The sequence below is a fragment of the Lissotriton vulgaris genome, chromosome 1_1, assembly GCF_964263255.1.
Source record: "Lissotriton vulgaris chromosome 1_1, aLisVul1.2, whole genome shotgun sequence".
Taxonomy (NCBI): domain Eukaryota; kingdom Metazoa; phylum Chordata; class Amphibia; order Caudata; family Salamandridae; genus Lissotriton; species Lissotriton vulgaris.
The window spans coordinates 1,075,972,929-1,075,988,782 of NC_141685.1; the positions used below are offsets into that span (position 1 = coordinate 1,075,972,929).

The 15,854-nt window shown below is 48.2% G+C and overlaps 1 protein-coding gene across 1 annotated transcript in view; it reads right to left on the reverse strand.

The window, feature by feature from the left end:
- KCNJ4 (potassium inwardly rectifying channel subfamily J member 4) overlaps positions 1-15,854 on the reverse strand; it is a 138,587-nt gene that overhangs the window by 73,059 nt on the left and 49,674 nt on the right. The gene's annotated exons all lie outside the window — the stretch shown is intronic.

The window sequence follows — 15,854 nt, forward strand, 5'->3', positions numbered from 1 at the left end:
CTACATTAATGGTCTATCCAGTAGTCTGAAAAAAGTTACTAGTGATGTACCGATAATCCTAGGGAAACCTCTACCAGTGTTATTATACGCAGATGATGCGGTGCCCTCCGCCTACTTGTTCAAAGTTTTGTTCATTTTATGGAGGGATTAGATCTGCAGGTAAATTAAAAAAAATCTTTTATTATGTCACGTGGCCCCGGGAAAAGGAAGCTCAATACCATACAGATAGGTACAGATAAACTCGAATCTGTCCCTACATTCCCTTACCTAGGATTGGTTTTCGCTGCGAACGGCTCGTGGAGCGGGCATTTGGCCCACGCCACGAGCAAGTTCTCGAAAGCCACCAATTCTATTCTAAGCTTGCCTCACACGAAGAAAATAGGTGCCACCAGAGCTATTTTAAAAATGTTTAGATTACAGTGTTTACCTGTCGCCTCATATGGAGCTGAGGTCTGGGGGTTGGGAAGCAGCCCATGTATTCAGCGGGAAGAAAGCCGTTTTTGTAGGAAAATATTGGGCGCTCCAATCTCATCCTCTGATTATATTTGTCATAATGAATTAAATCTTCCCTATGTAAGTGATTTTATCAGAGCCAGCCAGACCAGCACTTTTCTGGATTAGGGTTTGGAGGAACAATTCAGCTATCCTCACACAAAATATCATAAAAGATTGCTTAAACTGTGATCATGGTATGGCGATTCCATGGCTCTCAGGAGTTTTCAAAACACTGAGCGCCGTGGACAGAGGCAATCTATTTTCAGACCCTACCAGGATTGAGCTCAAGGATAAAGTTGAGGTCAAACATGCACTGTATGCACTTTATAATTCCGAACGGATGAGAAGAGAATCATCGAAATCAACTGTTGCAAAATATTTGGGAAATGAATTGTGTAGGCAACCACTCCCGCCCTATCTCTCCCTACCTATGACCAGTTGGGAGAGATCACTTTTGTTTCGTCTAAGAGCGGGTTCTGTAAAATGTTTGTTGTCTTTCCCCTTGGGTTACCGACATAGTACAGGCTTTAACCCCTGCCCATGCGATGGTGTTAGTTCACAGGATGATCTGCACTTCCTATTCTTCTGTAAATTTTATTTAAGATATATTAAATGGTTTTTAACCCCATATTTTAAGAAACACAGACCACTCTCACTTAAGGAGTCTTACAGAATATTGGTTTCCCTGGATTCTGATGAACTAATTTTCCGCACTAGCACTTTTCTGAGACTGATAACACGAGTGCGTAAAACGATTGAAAATCCCTGAAATTGGCCTCAACAGAATAGAATTGTATTACATTTTAATCATAAATTCTTTTTAATAATGTATAATGTAAATGAATTGTTGTTTTTAATCGTGGTACTTTTATGAATTTTATGAAATTCAAATAAAGGTCTTTTGAACTTGAACTTGAGTACCAGTCTGTCCGAACTGGAACTACTAGAAGTTTGGAACAAAGAAACAGACCAAGTACACTTTAGGAAAATAGCCAATAGTGCGGCAAAAAGAAAATCACTACTAGAGGACAAAAGAACCCTGGCCCATCTGTAGGAGAGTAGGGTCTGCAATCCTATGGTCACCCCAGATTTTTGCTTTTTGCTTCACTGGTTTATGACTTTCCCTGGCTGTGGGCCTGCTAATCAGACCCACAGCCTAGCTGTTCTCTCTCTAAATTGACATCCATGTACTTTAGGTGCATTTACCAATTGGTATTGGGTCACTCTTGTAAGTCATTGTACAGTGTACCATAGGTACCCAGGGCATAAGTGCACCCAAAGCCTACCAGGGCCTGCAGCATGTATTGTGCCACCCCTGGCTGGCCATCTAAACCGACACAACTGGCTGGTAACACAGCTGGGGCAAGGTGGTGTAATCACCCTTTGCTTTAGATATAGTATACCTATATCTAACCCTAAAATGGACACATATCCTCCTATAAGTCACTCCTATGGCAGGCCTTAACAATCCTGGAGGCAGAGTGCTTCGGGTGGACCTGTTTGACACTCTCGAGAACGCGCACTGCCCGTCATTCTGCAGTCTCCAGTTTCAGATGCAGGGAGCGTTGGGGGACGCGTTTCAATTGAGTTGGAGCTCACAACTCCTTTATGTGTTTCCTCCCATACCCTTGATTCCTCGGCTTCTGAGGAAGATCGCCAAGACCGGGCCAAAGTTATTTTGATCCCCCCGGATTGGCCAAGAAGGGTGTGGTACACAGACGTTCTTCACCTCACGTCGCACCTTCGGCTCCATCTCCCTCACAGAGTAGACATCCTCTCGCAGTCGGAGGGGCAGGTTCTACACCCCTACCTACAGAGCCAGCACCTTCATGCCTGGAGATTGAACGGGGCAACCTGAATTCTTGCTCTCTCCACCTGATGTGGTGGATATTATTTTATCTGCCAGGTGACACTACACCAAGTCCATTTACTCCTACTGGTGGTCAAGATTTGTTAAATGGTGTGGAGAGAGGTCTATTGATCCCTTAAAAACTCATCTTTCTGTTGTTCTTTGTTTTTTGCAGTATTTGGCTCCACAGGGCTGTGCTGTGGCTACTGTTAAAGGTTATTTCTCGGCTATATTGGCATTCCTATGTTTGCCTGATCGGCCTTCTCTTTTTATATCTCCGATTGTTTTAAGGTTTATTAAGGGCCTTACAAATATGTTTCCGCCTAGTCCCTTCATTATGCCCCAGTGGGATTTGAATCTAGTTTTGACTTTCGTAATGGGTTCCCCATTTGAACCTATGTATAGTTATCCTTTGAGACTACTATCCTTTAAAACGGTCTTCCTTGTGGCTATCACCTTGGCCAGGAGGGTGAGTGAGCTTCAAGCTTTGAGTTCTAAGCCTCCGTTTCTGACTATTCATGCTGAAAGGATGGTTCTCAGGACCAGGGCTTCTTTTCTGCCTAAGGTGGTAACTCCTTTCCATCTAGGGCAGTCCATTACCCTCCCTACTTTCTATCCTCTCCCTCACCCTTCCAAGGAGGAGGAGAGGCTTCACCGCTTGGATCCTTAGAGGTCAGTTAGTTTCTATCTGGATAGAACGAAGGACCTGCGCTTGGAGGATCAGCTCTTTGTGGGTTACGTTGGAAGCATGAAGGGCAGGTCGGTGCACAAGAGCACTCTATCCAGGTGGATCATCTTGTGCATCAAGATCTGCTACGCTCTGGCTGGTAAGGAGCCTCCTGAAGGCATTAGAGCTCATTCCACCAGGGCTAAATCATCTACTTCAGCCTTGTCCAGATGGGTTCCTGTGCTGGACATCTGTAAGGCCACAACTTGGGCCTCCTTTCCACACTTTCGCAAAGCATTACTGCTTAGATTCTGAAGTGAGGAGGGACGGCCATTTGGCGCATTTTTGGTATAGAAGGGTGGACACCCTCCTCTGGGAGTGGGACTGCTGTGGGATTCTATTCATAAGGTGATGAATCCACAGGCAGATGTCTCCATCAGAAGACGTTTTTCTGGTGGATACAGTATCTGCCTGTGGATTCCTCATTGACCCACCCTTCTCCCCGTTGTCCACCCTTTTATACCTTAAAAGAGGTATTGTTTAATATGGTTGTCATTTTGTATTGCCTCTGTTTGCCTTTGTGTAGCCTTATAGGAAATGCTTGCTTTCTTTTGCTTTCCCTTTTCACTTTACACTGTGTGTATTTGTGTGAATACTGTGTACTATGTATGCATTGTCTCTATGGTCGGTCCCCCGTTCGCTTCGGAGGCACGGAAAAAATGGGTGGAACTGACGTCATCACGCCGACGTGGTCCTTTTATGACTCCGGTGACGTCATGCGGAGCCGCGTGCGGAGCCATGGCAATGTGACAACCTCGTCGGTGTGGAGAGTGAGGAAAAAGTCTCAGCGGAATGCTGGCGCACAGGATATTCATAAAGTGAGGAATCCACAGGCAGATAATGTATCCACCAGAAAAAGCGTTACCGAAGGTAAGAAAACAAGTTACTTACCTGTAACTTTGGTTCCCCAGTATTGGTAACTTTCATAGATTCCCATGCTTTGTATCATTCCCCGTCGTCGGAATGGGAGTCTCGGTAATACAAAATACCATAGTAGTAGGTACAAAAGAGATAGGAAAGGCCTAGGCCTCATTCCCTTTTGTAGCATATCAGCCTCTTTTTGTAAAAGAGACCAAACTCTAGGCATCAGTCAATCAGAACAGCCTCACCCCTGGAACCTTCCTGAAGGAACCTCAGAGCCTCAGATTTTCGTAGCCGTTGTGTGCTAGACACCCTACTTGCTGAAGGCTGAGCTTTCCCCGGGGAGGTGGGTGGGCGAATGGGAATCTATGAAAGTTACCAATACTGGGGAACCAAAGTTACAGGTAAGTAACTTGTTTTCTTGCCCCAGTATTGGAACTTTCATAGATTCCCATGCTTTGTATCAGAATAGCAAGCAGTAAACACCATAAACACATTTTGCAAATAAGTATGTTATAACATTATAAATGAAAGCACAAAATGTGTTACCAATGGAAGTTGGGATAGAAAGGAAAGCTCACCAATCACTTGAAGAGGTTCCTCAGGACAGCCTGGCCCACCGCCGTCTCATCCTGCTGCAATGACTCTAAGCAGTAATGCTTAGTGAACGTGTGCACGCTGCTCCAGGTAGCAGCCCTGCAAATTTCCTTGATATTTTCCCCCCGCAAAGAAGGCTGTTGAAGACGCCACTAATCTTGTTGAGTGAGCACGGATCCTGCCCACCAGAGGTTTTCCTGCTATCTTGTGGCAATGCAGAATAGCACTCGAAATCCATCTTGAGATCCCCTGTTTGGACAGAGGGAGACCTTTGCTCGGACCACCAAAGGCAATGAACAATTGCGAAGTCTTTCTAAATTCCTTGGTACGGTCTAAGTAGAATTTTAGACATTGCTGTAAATCCAGAGTGTGCAATGTCTTCTCCGCTGGAGTGACTGGGTTTGGAAAAAATGACTTTAGAATTACTGGCTCATTTAAGTGAAAGTCTGTAGGAACTTTAGGAATGAATCTTGGGTTCGTCCGCAAGATGACCGTCTTTTTGAACTGTAAAAACGTCTCTTGGATAGTAAGGGCCTGCAACTCCCCCACTCGCCTAGCCGAAGTCAGAGCAAAGAGTAGAGCCAATTTCCATGACAAGTATTTCAATTCTGAGCGGTGAATCGGCTCAAATGGTTCCTTCATCAGTTGAGCCAGGACCAAGTTTAAATGCCAAGTTGGAGGAGGGGGTCTCACTGGTGGATAGACCCTGAACAGGCCTTTCAGGAATTGCTTGACAATCCTTGAGGACCACAATGAAGGACCAGAGTCAGATCTCCTGAATCTTGAAATTGCTGCCAAATGGACCTTGATCGTGGAATGGGTCAGATTAGACTTTGCTAGCGAGAGTAGATAAGGCAGGATTTGATGAGGTTTTGAAGTAAAAGGATCAACCTTTCCTTTTTACACCAAATACAAAACCTTCTCCATTTTAATTTGTATGTCTTGTTCGTTGAAGGTGCTCTTGCCTGGGAAAGGATGTCCTTGATCTCCTTGGAAAGAGGGACATTCATGAATTCTCGCTGGTCAGGAGCCTTGCAGTCAGGTGCAATGATCTTGGGTCTGGATGCCAAACCTGTCCTCCGGACATTGTCAGAAGATCCGGAACCTCCTCCAGCAGTAATGGAGGAACTAGCGACAGCAGATGTAGTTCTGTATACCAAAATTGTCTCGGCCATGCTGGAGCTATTAGGATTAGTATGCATGGTTCTGTCTTCATCTTCCCGATGAGGTGTGGAATCAGGGGAATTGGTGGAAACGCATAAAGAAACCTCCCCGTCCAGGCTATCGACAGAGCATTGCCCAATGAGCCTTGATGGTGGAACCTGCTGGCGTATGACCGGCATTTTTTGTTGGTAGGCGTTGCAAATAGGTCCACCTCCGGTGTGCCCCATGTCTGAAATAGTAGATCCAGAACCTGCTGTTTTAGTTCCCACTCGTGACTGACTGAGGATAACCTGCTCAGTCTGTCGGCGCCTTCGTTCAGCACTCCTGGTAAGTTCTCCGCCTTTAGTGAAATTCTCTGAAGAATTGACCATTCCCATATCTGTTGAGCTTCTCGCGACAGGAGGAGTGATCTCGATCCTCCTTCTTTGTTCACATGACGGATAGCTGTGGTGTTGTCCGTCCTGATGAGCACATGTGAACCCTGGAGTTGCGGAAGAAAGGCTTGAAGGGCTAGCCTGATCGCTCTCAGCTCCAACAGATTGATATGCAGTTTCCGTTCGCGAGGAGACCAATTGCCGCTGACTTGCAGATCCTGCATCACTGCTCCCCATCCCTCCAATGACGCATCCGTCTTCAGTATCTGTGGCGATGGTACGCTTGCGAAGGATAGACCTTGGCACAAATTTTTATGATGTGACCACCAAATCACTGCTTCTTTCATCTCCCGAGTGACAACCACCTTGTCCTCGAACGAGCCGTTGGCTTGTTTCCATTGGAGGTCCAGTTGTTCCAGCAAGGGACGCATCCGCAGTCTGCAGTGTGGAATTAAGGGAATACATGATGACATCACTCCTAGCAGCGACTTGTAGCTGCGTACAGAAAGACACCTTTTCCCCGAAGGTTTCCTGCCAACCGTTGAAGTTTCGCAATCCTCTCTTGAGTAGGATACGCCCTCGAGAGCCTTGAATCTAATACTGCTCCTAGGAACCGTGCTCTTCTTGAGGGCATCAGCGTGGACTTTTCTCTGTTCAAAGTAAGCCCCAGATTCTGGAACAGATTGGTGCAAGCCTGCACAGGGTCCTGCGCTAATTTTCTGGACGGGGCCTTCAGTAACCAATCGTCCAGATAAGGAAAGACCTGGAAGTGGTTCTTTCGCAGAAATGCTGCCACCGGTGCCAGCGCCTTCGTAAAAATCCTTGGGGCAAAGCGAAGACCGAACGGCTGAACTCTGAACTGAAAATGGCTCTTGGCTACTGTTAAGCGTAGGAACCTTCTGTGTGCTGGGTGAATCGGGACATGGAAGTACGCGTCCTCCAGATCGAGCGTGGCCATTAAATCCCCCGGGCTGACCATTTTCAATATATCCTGCAGGGATACCATCCGGAACGATAGGGAGACGAGATAGGCATTTAGCTCCCTGAGGTCCAGGATGGGGCGCCATTTTTCCAGCGTCTTTCTCACCAGGAAGAACCTGGAATAGAAACCTTGGCCCTGTTGTTTGGAGGGAACCGGCTCTATCGCTCCTTTGCAGAGCATTTGTTGTCCCTCAAGCCTTAGGAGACGCAGATGTTTCGATTGAATGGCTGCCTGGGGCCTGGGTGGAGGGACTTCCATAAATTCCAAAGTATGTCCTCGTTTTATGATGTTGAGCACCCAATGGTCCGATGTAATTTGGGACCAGTTCTGAAGGAATTTTGACACCCTGCCTCCAACTGATGATCTCTTGGAGGAGGGAACAGTAGACAGAGCCAGGAAGCCGCTATTGGCGCTTGGACGTGTCCCGTCCACGGGCAGCCTGCTTGCCCTTGTTATAAGGCCTTGAGTAACTCAAAGATTGGCCTTGTCTTTGCTGGTATGACTGGCGGTTTTGTTGGTATCCTGAGCTGTTTGAAGAATAGCGTTGCTGCTGTTGTTGGTATGAACCTCTATAACCACCTCCTCTGCCTCTCGCACCTCTGAAAGGAGTTTTGCGATACTGGAGGGTTCCTAGCGACCTGGCTGTTTCTGTGTCTTTTTTGATCTCTTGAAGAGTATCATCGATCAATTTCCCGAAGAGGGCATCGCCATCGAAGGGCAGATCAAGGACCTTGTTTTGAATTTCCGGTCTAAACCAAGTTGCCTTCAGCCACCCTTGGCGTCTTAACACTGCCGCTCCTGCCAATGCCCGAAAAGACGTTGTGGCAATGTCCATGGCACAGTCTATCATTTCCATAGAGACCGCCTCACCCTCTTGTAAAGTTTTCTTTGCTTCCGCCACTGACTCCGGTGGAAGTTGTTGTAGATATGGAGCTATATCGCACCATAATTGGCGATCATATCGTCCTAATATCGCCAAGGCATTGGCGGCACGAACTAGCAGGCTAGCTATCGATGAAAACCGCTTGCCCGTGTTATCCAGTCGTCGTCCATCCTTGTCAGGAGGGGGAGTTAAGGGAGCAGAGGGGTTCCGTTACTTCCTCTGTGCTGCCTGTGAGATGACAGAATCAGGTTTTGAATGGCCCGTTAGCGCTGCAGGTCCATCATCTGGTGCCTTATACTTTTTATCCAGACGCGGTAGCACAGGGACCACCGTCGCTGGGTTTTTCATAGCTTTCAAACCTTCCTCCCACAAATGTTCCACAATTGGAATCGACCTTGTTGTTTTGCGGTGAGTTTCTTTAAAATCATATAAGAAACAGTCTGTGGTTTGAGCGGGCATTACCAGTTTAAATCTCCCCGCTGCACGTTCCATCAGCTGGTGAAAACTGCCGATGTCAGCAGGAGGTGAATCTCCCAAGTCTTGAAGAGGCGAAGCTTGGTCTGGGATGACGTAGTCATTATATTCATCTCCTTCATGATCCGAGTCTTGATTACCATCAGATGAAACATCATCATCATCATCATCCCCTTCTGGATCATCGGCTGGCTCTGACGTAGCCTGAGGCACTGGCCTCTGAGGTTGAGGCGGCGTCTGTATCGGAAGCACCGGAGGGACTACAGATGATTGGTTCCTCACTGGTGTCGAAGGAGCGGACCTACGTGGTGTTGGTCTTTCCGCTCTTGACTTATAGTCCTGCAGCATCTTGTGGAGGTCATGCAGGAATGTTGTAGGAACCGAAACCATGTCTTGTGGCTCATAGCTCCTAGAGTGGGCCATTTGATGATATTCTCCTGCCCCTTGGTCATATGCCCCTTCTGAATCTGTGTCTTGACTCTTGATTAGGAGCTGAGACGGGCTATTGGCATATTCAAAAACATCCTGTCCATCTCCCTCAGAGTCTTCCTGGTCCAACAACATAGTAGGCGGTAAAGAGGTCACCCTTCTCGGGGATGTCATCTCAGGAGTGATTCTCGTCAAAGAAACCGTCACTCGTCTCTCCGTAGCCAGTATCGTCGATGGTTCCGTCGACGCTGGAGATATCCTCGTCGACGATATTGGAAGTACAGATGTCGTCTGCCGTCGTCGTCACTGCAGTCGACGATGATGGTTTCCTCGTCGACGATGTTGATGAAGCCGTAGACGACGTCTTCGTCGACGATGTCGTCGGCACACCCTCCGTCGACGATGTCGTCGGCACACCCTCCGTCGACGCTGCCGTCGACGACACCCTCTTCGACGACGACGACGAAGCTTTCGTCGACGACCCTCCCGCCGACGAGCCCGTCGACGGAGACCAATTGGATTTTGGGCTTCATTTTCTTCGTCGACGGAGCCACCGTCGACGATGTCTTTGTCGTAGAGGACTTGGAACTCCTCTCTGAAGAATGTGAGGAGGGTTTTTTGAAGGCTGGGTCTGTCTTCTCACCCTTAGGAGGCGAAACCAGTTCTGCCTTATCTTTCCCACTGCAGTGAGGGGAACTTCCTGAACCCCGGCCATCAGACTCTCTGGGGGTCTTTTTTGAAGCCTTTGAGGGGCGCCCAACAGAGGAAGATGGGGAATCTCTACCCCTTTTCACTGACCTTTTAGAGGAAGCAAATGAAGACGATTCCTCCTCATCACTGGAAACTCCATGTTTCCTCTCCTTCTGCCTCTGCAACCATGTAAGCAGTCTTCCAGCACGATCTCTCAAGGTCTTGGTGGAGAGAGTGCGGCAAATCTTGCAGTCCTCTGCCTTGTGATCCGGGTAAAGGCAGTAAATGCAATCCTTGTGTTTGTCCTCCACAAACAGCCTTTTCTTCCCACAAGTGGAACAGGGCTTGAAAAGGGCTTTCTTTTTCTCAACTTCAGACATCCTGAGAAAAGGAGAGATCTCTGAAGTAAACTGAAGAAATTTCTGAAGAAAAAACTATAGAAATCTACTAGAAAGAGTTGAAAATAGAGCAGAGCTCAATGGAGACTCCCTAGCACAACGTGCGGTAGAAAATATGAGGCTCTGAGGTTCCGTCAGGAAGGTTCCAGGGGTGAGGCTCTTCTGATTGACTGATGCCTAGAGTTTGGTCTCTTTTACAAAAAGAGGCTGATATGCTACAAAAGGGAATGAGGCCTAGGTCTTTCCTATCTCTTTTGTACCTACTACTATGGTATTTTTTATTAAAGTTCCAATACTGGGGCAAGTAACTTGTTCTTTATGAATAATAATTTTACCTCACTTTAATTGAGTACCCCACAGTATGAAAAGTTGAGAAAACATAAGACTCAGAAGTGAGAAGTTGCATTGAGAAGTATCACATGAGTTCAATGTGGGGGAAGAGATGTACAAAGTTGCAAGTGGAAGTACTCCATGTAGTGAAAATGCAGGGAAGTGTAATAACCTGTGGGGCTGTGGGTGATAGCCACAGGTTTCCCCTTAATGTTCCCTGCTACCGGTTGTTTTTCTGTACAAATGGGCAGTAGTGTGGTACAGGAGACCGAATACATTTGTGATAGTCTTGTGCTACCAATATTCAGTTTGCATACAATGGAGTAAGTCAGTGTTGTGCTTCAATTGTATTGTTTGCTGTAGCTCTAGTGTGTTGAAGGTGAGTACTTCACTACCAGCTGATGGGTCTGGTTTCAGTGGTTGTATTACTGGACTGCTCTAGTGCTTGATTGTTGGACAGTGTCAAAAATTGTTTTCAGTATGCATCTGTTAAAGGCTATCATTATTGTTTTCTGAATAGGTCTTTTCTTTTTTCTGGTGTATTTTTAAGAAGACATGGTACCAGGTGCAGGTAGGTGCTTTTTTTCGTCTGGCACTTGGACATGTGATTTATCTAGCTAGTGTGACTAGTGTTTTTGTAACTGTACTTATGTAAAGTGCTCTGACACCTAGTTTGCAGTATATAAGCTGCTAAATAAATACATAAATAAATAAATTATAGGTTAGGCCATCCATCGCACCTCTGGCTAAGGCGATAATCTGCCACAAAAGAGCCTGACCAGCAGATGGTCCACCTGGAAAAGACCATGGGGCAGTTGGAAAAATTCCAACAGTAGACGACGCATGGCACCTCATGTCAAGAGAGCTTGGGGAGCGGAGAAAAGCCAAGTAGACACCTAGACTCTGCTGCTACAGTTTAGGATGGCATGAAACGCAGTATTATCCACCAGCCACGATTAAGAAAAATGGCCCAAAAGAAAATATTGTGTTTGTAGAAGGGTTCATTTTCAAGAAAAATGAAACATTTCCACATGGTACCCAGAACATTTATATTTCCCTGTGTAAGTAGCTCATCCAGACCAGATTTTCCTTCGTAATCTGGTATTTGTAGTCCTATTTATCGCATTATAAAATCAGGACTACAGTCCCAGCATGCAACGAATAAACCCAGACTGGATGAGCTACACACACATGGAACCCGGAAACTTGGGAGCTCTGGGTGTGAGAAGGTGGCCTGATATGCAGTGCTCACTATTCTAGTGAACACTATGTATCAGTCCAGCAACCCTTATTGATGATTGGTTGTAAGTCAACCTTATAGACCAGCTATCCTAGTAGCGTGGATACGAGCAGTCTAAGGCTAAAGACTCGAGAGGGCGCGTTAAGCCAGCTGTTTACCACACATATACCCCTTGAATACCAAGTGAAAGGACACCACACAAGTGTTATGAAAATAAACAGTTATTTATTTAAAGATCACAACAGCCCTGTACTCTTTATGAGGACAGGGTACTAAGCACAAACCAAAACTCTTACAAAAATACTTAAGTTAGCACAGTATATACAAATGCCCGAGGGGCACGGAAAACCATATACTCTGAAAGTGGAATGCGAAATTCCTAGCAGGTAAGTACAGTACTAATAGCTTTTGGAATCGCTAGGACTTGACTAGGGAATCGTTAGATTACGTCTAGGAGGCCTAGGGGACTCGGGTGCAGTGTGTGCACTCTCACGCGAGATGCGGGACAAAAGTCTATGGTAGCTAGGAAATAGAAAGTTAGTGTTCTCGGGTGAACCCGACCTGGTAGGGAGAAAACGAAAGTAGATTCTGACCCTTGGATAGTGAGGCTATGCTGGGGCACCGAAATGCCGAAGTTACCTAGCCCAGGGGCTGCAGCTGCATAGGTCTGAAAAGACGTCGGGAATCCTCGTAGACGGACCAGGAGCCGGAAGAAAAGATGCTGGCCGGTGACCAGTGAAGAAAGTTCAGTCGGATCCAAGCCTGGATCTTGAAGATAGATGACACCTGAAAGCAGAGGGGACCAAGTTCGAGACTACTAGCCAGTAGTCAGTGGGCACCAGGAGGGCACCGGATGGTAGCCACCTCGACAAGGTGAGTGGGTGACGCTTGACTCGAAGATCTCACGGACCAGGAGGCGTTGTCGGCGACCAGGATGGAGGATCGAGCTGTCCCACGAAGATAGAAACTGTCGGCGTCGCTGGACCCAGGATTGGGCAACAAAGCCTTGGCAAATTCAAGCCCACGCGGTGGACCTAAAATGGCGTCTGGAGTGGACCAGGAGGGTCCGGGGTGCCTCTCTTGAAGAAGGAAGCAAGGGCCAGCCTGGAGCAACCAGACCAGCAGAAGGGTTGTCGTCGGGCGTCGTTTAGAAGGCCACAAGCCAGCCGGCTAGTAGCCAAACAACGCGGTGCACAGCAAACAGCAGAAGGGCCCCACGCCGATCGTGGAGATGCAGGGAGGCTGATCTTGGGTGCTGGAGCTGCGCAGGGTTGGGGCTTCTCGGACCCCAAAGCACTCACCAGTGGAAGACTCGGTGGGCTTGCAATAAAGATGTCGTGCAGTCTTGGCGATCGTCGGTCCCTTGAGGTCTCGTCGCACTCACGGTTCTCAGCTTGGCTGTGGAGGTGAGTAGAGGTCAGAGGTGCCAGGGAAGCCGGGTCTCGTCGAGCTGGGTCGTCGGATTCGTGATGAAGGACTGGCAGCAGACCGCAGTGTTCTTTAGGATGGTGCCTGCGGATGCAGGGTGACTACTCCTTAGCCACAAGGGAGAATCTTGAAGAAGAAATCGTGAAGTCCTTTCGAAGAAAGTGGTATCTTGATTCCAAAGATGATCTAATTTTAACAGGGGGCCCGCTCCCATCTTTATACTAAAAAAGGGGGCTGACCCGGTGACTAGGTCCTGCCTATGGGTGGGACTAGGTGGGGGGTGGTTACACCCCTCAGCCATGCCGGACTTCCCCAGGCCAGGGGCTGGTGTGCCCCTGGAACTGGTTCAGACCGGCCTATGCGTAGTGAGCACCGGGGTGCCACTCAGCAGTCACCTTCCTGTAAAGCCCTGCCTACCCAGGATACACAAAACCATGTCTGGGACGGTGCTAGCACCGCCCCTGACAGGAAACCCTTTGTCCAGGCTCCCCTCACTGGAAGGACTCCCAGCTGCAGGGGGTCAGACTCGTGTCTGTGGTGGCAGCATCCATGTTGTGGAGCTGAGGCTTCAGTTAACTTTAACCGGGGTTCACAGTTACATACATGTCGTGTCCCTCTAGAAGGGTGGAATGCTAACCCCGTCGCCAGAATTGGCGAGGGGTTAGTATCCCAATTCGTATGACACCTTACTCGACATGTTTTGATAAAGCAATACCAAAGTTAGCATTTAACCGCGAGGATTATAATGCACTTAAGAGTATATGGTACGCGATATCATGGAACAGCTATTAGGACTTGATTCCGCAAGCTGCAGACAGGCTCAGCTCATGCCAGAGCACCATCTCACACGATTCCAAGCACTCTGCCTTCAGGATTGTCAAGGCCTGCCATAGGAGTGACTGATAGGAATCTGTGTGTCCATTTTAGGGTTAGGTATAGGTATACTACACCTACAGCAAAGGGTGATTACACGACTTTGCCCCAGCTGTCATGCAGCCAGTTGTGTCAAATTTAAGAGGCCAGCCAGGGGTGGCATAATACATGCTGCAGCCCCTGGCAGCCCTGGGTACACCCATGCCCTGAGTTACAGGGTCTGATAGGGTGGCCCAGTACCAATTGGAAATGTACCTAGGGTACATGGAATCCATTTTAAAGAGAGAGCAGTAGGCCTGGGGTCCTGATTGGCAGGGTCCCAGGTCGACTATGTCCAAAACCAGCTAAAACACAGGGCAAAAAGTTGGGGGCAACCATAGTCAGGATGTACCTTCCTACACAACCCCCCCCCAAACGAAAGGAGATAAGGCTATCCTTGTCCAGGTAAGCCTCTATTACCTAAGTGGCCATATAAGGAAGTACCAGCTCTGGCTTGGTTTCCCCCTGTGTCATGGTCCACTAGGCAACCCCTCACCCTAAGGGTATCTGAGGGTCTCCACCATAGGGAATCTCTGTCTCTGGTGTGTCTTGGGAAAGAAGAAGGCTGATGCTGGGATGGAGTACTGAAGTGAGGCTCCTCTACCTTTGGGCTCAACTTCCTCCAATCACCATCCATCATGTGTGCCTTTCTTTCTTTAGCTGAGATGCACTGAGCTCTCAGGGTCAGCCTCTGGCTACCTAAAGCTGGAGGCTGAGTCCCTCTGTTTGGCTTACTGGAGGGACAGGTCAGGTCTGGGGTTTTTAGCCCCCATGTTTGGCTGTGCCCAACAGTGTCCAGCTGTGGGAGTTCCCTAACTACTTTTAAGGGGGATCCCTCAGGAGTCTGCTCTATTTTCACTTGGCTAGGTTTACCAGCTTCAGTGATCCTAATCTGCTGATTAAGGGGTTCTTTTGGACAGGGGGCCCTTTGGGGTCCACCACTGACCTCCCTGGTCTCTTCAGCCCTGGGCTGACTGAGGCAGGGTAGAGAGGTGCAGGTTACCTGCTCCAGACTGGGTCCCACCTGGGAAGGGTCCACTGCCATCAGGGGCTCTGCCAGGCTAGGCCTGACTACCTCTGGGGCAGTTCCTTCAACAGGGGTAGAGTCAGTTCCCTGAGGAGGCTGGCTCTCACCTAGTGTCTGGGAGGGGGAAGACTCTTCTTCCTCCTCAATGCTCTCTGTTTGAGTGGAGTGATCCATTGTTTCAGGCTTCACAACCTCACTATCTGTCTGAGTAGAGGCTGAGACCATTTCAACCTTGCCAACCTTTTCAGGAGGGCACTCAGTCTGTGTTTGGGCTGTGACTGTCACAGCCCTCCTATCCTGTTCTGAAAAGTCTGTCTGAGCCTGGGCAGTGGCTACCACTGCCCTTCCAACCTTTTCAGGGAGGAATGGTGCTTGGACTGGGGCTGTAGCTATTACTGCCCCACTAACCTGTCTGGATAGGCCTATCATTCTGGAATGAGTTTCTTGTTCCACCTCAGCCCATGCTGAGAGTTCCAGGTCATTCCCCAGTAAGCAATCTACAGGTAGGTTATCTGTCACTGCCACTCTCATGGGCCCTGTGACATTACCCCAACTGAGCTTGACTACTGCCATGGGATGCCTTCTCTTCACTCCATGAATGTCTGTCACCTGATAAGTAAAACCAGGGGTCAGTTGAGCAGAGGGGACCAGATGGTCACTCACCATGGTGAGGCTGGCCCCTGTGTCTCTGAATGCCTCAACTTTCTGACCATTCAATAAAACTTCTTGTCTATACTTCCCCAGAATGTGGGGTCCAGTAGTGAAGTTGGCAAACCCCATGCCAGTCTCACAGACAAGAGTGTGGTCAGGGAACCTGGCTAGGCCATAGTCCTCCTGATTGCCCAAAGTAATGCCCACCACATTCTTGGGGGCGCTCCCACCACCTGGGGGATTACCACTAGTGGTAACAGGAGGTTTAGGAGTATTACCTGGGGGTACATTTCCCTTATTGCCATTTTTAGGGCAACTGGCATCACTTTTGTAATGGCCCACC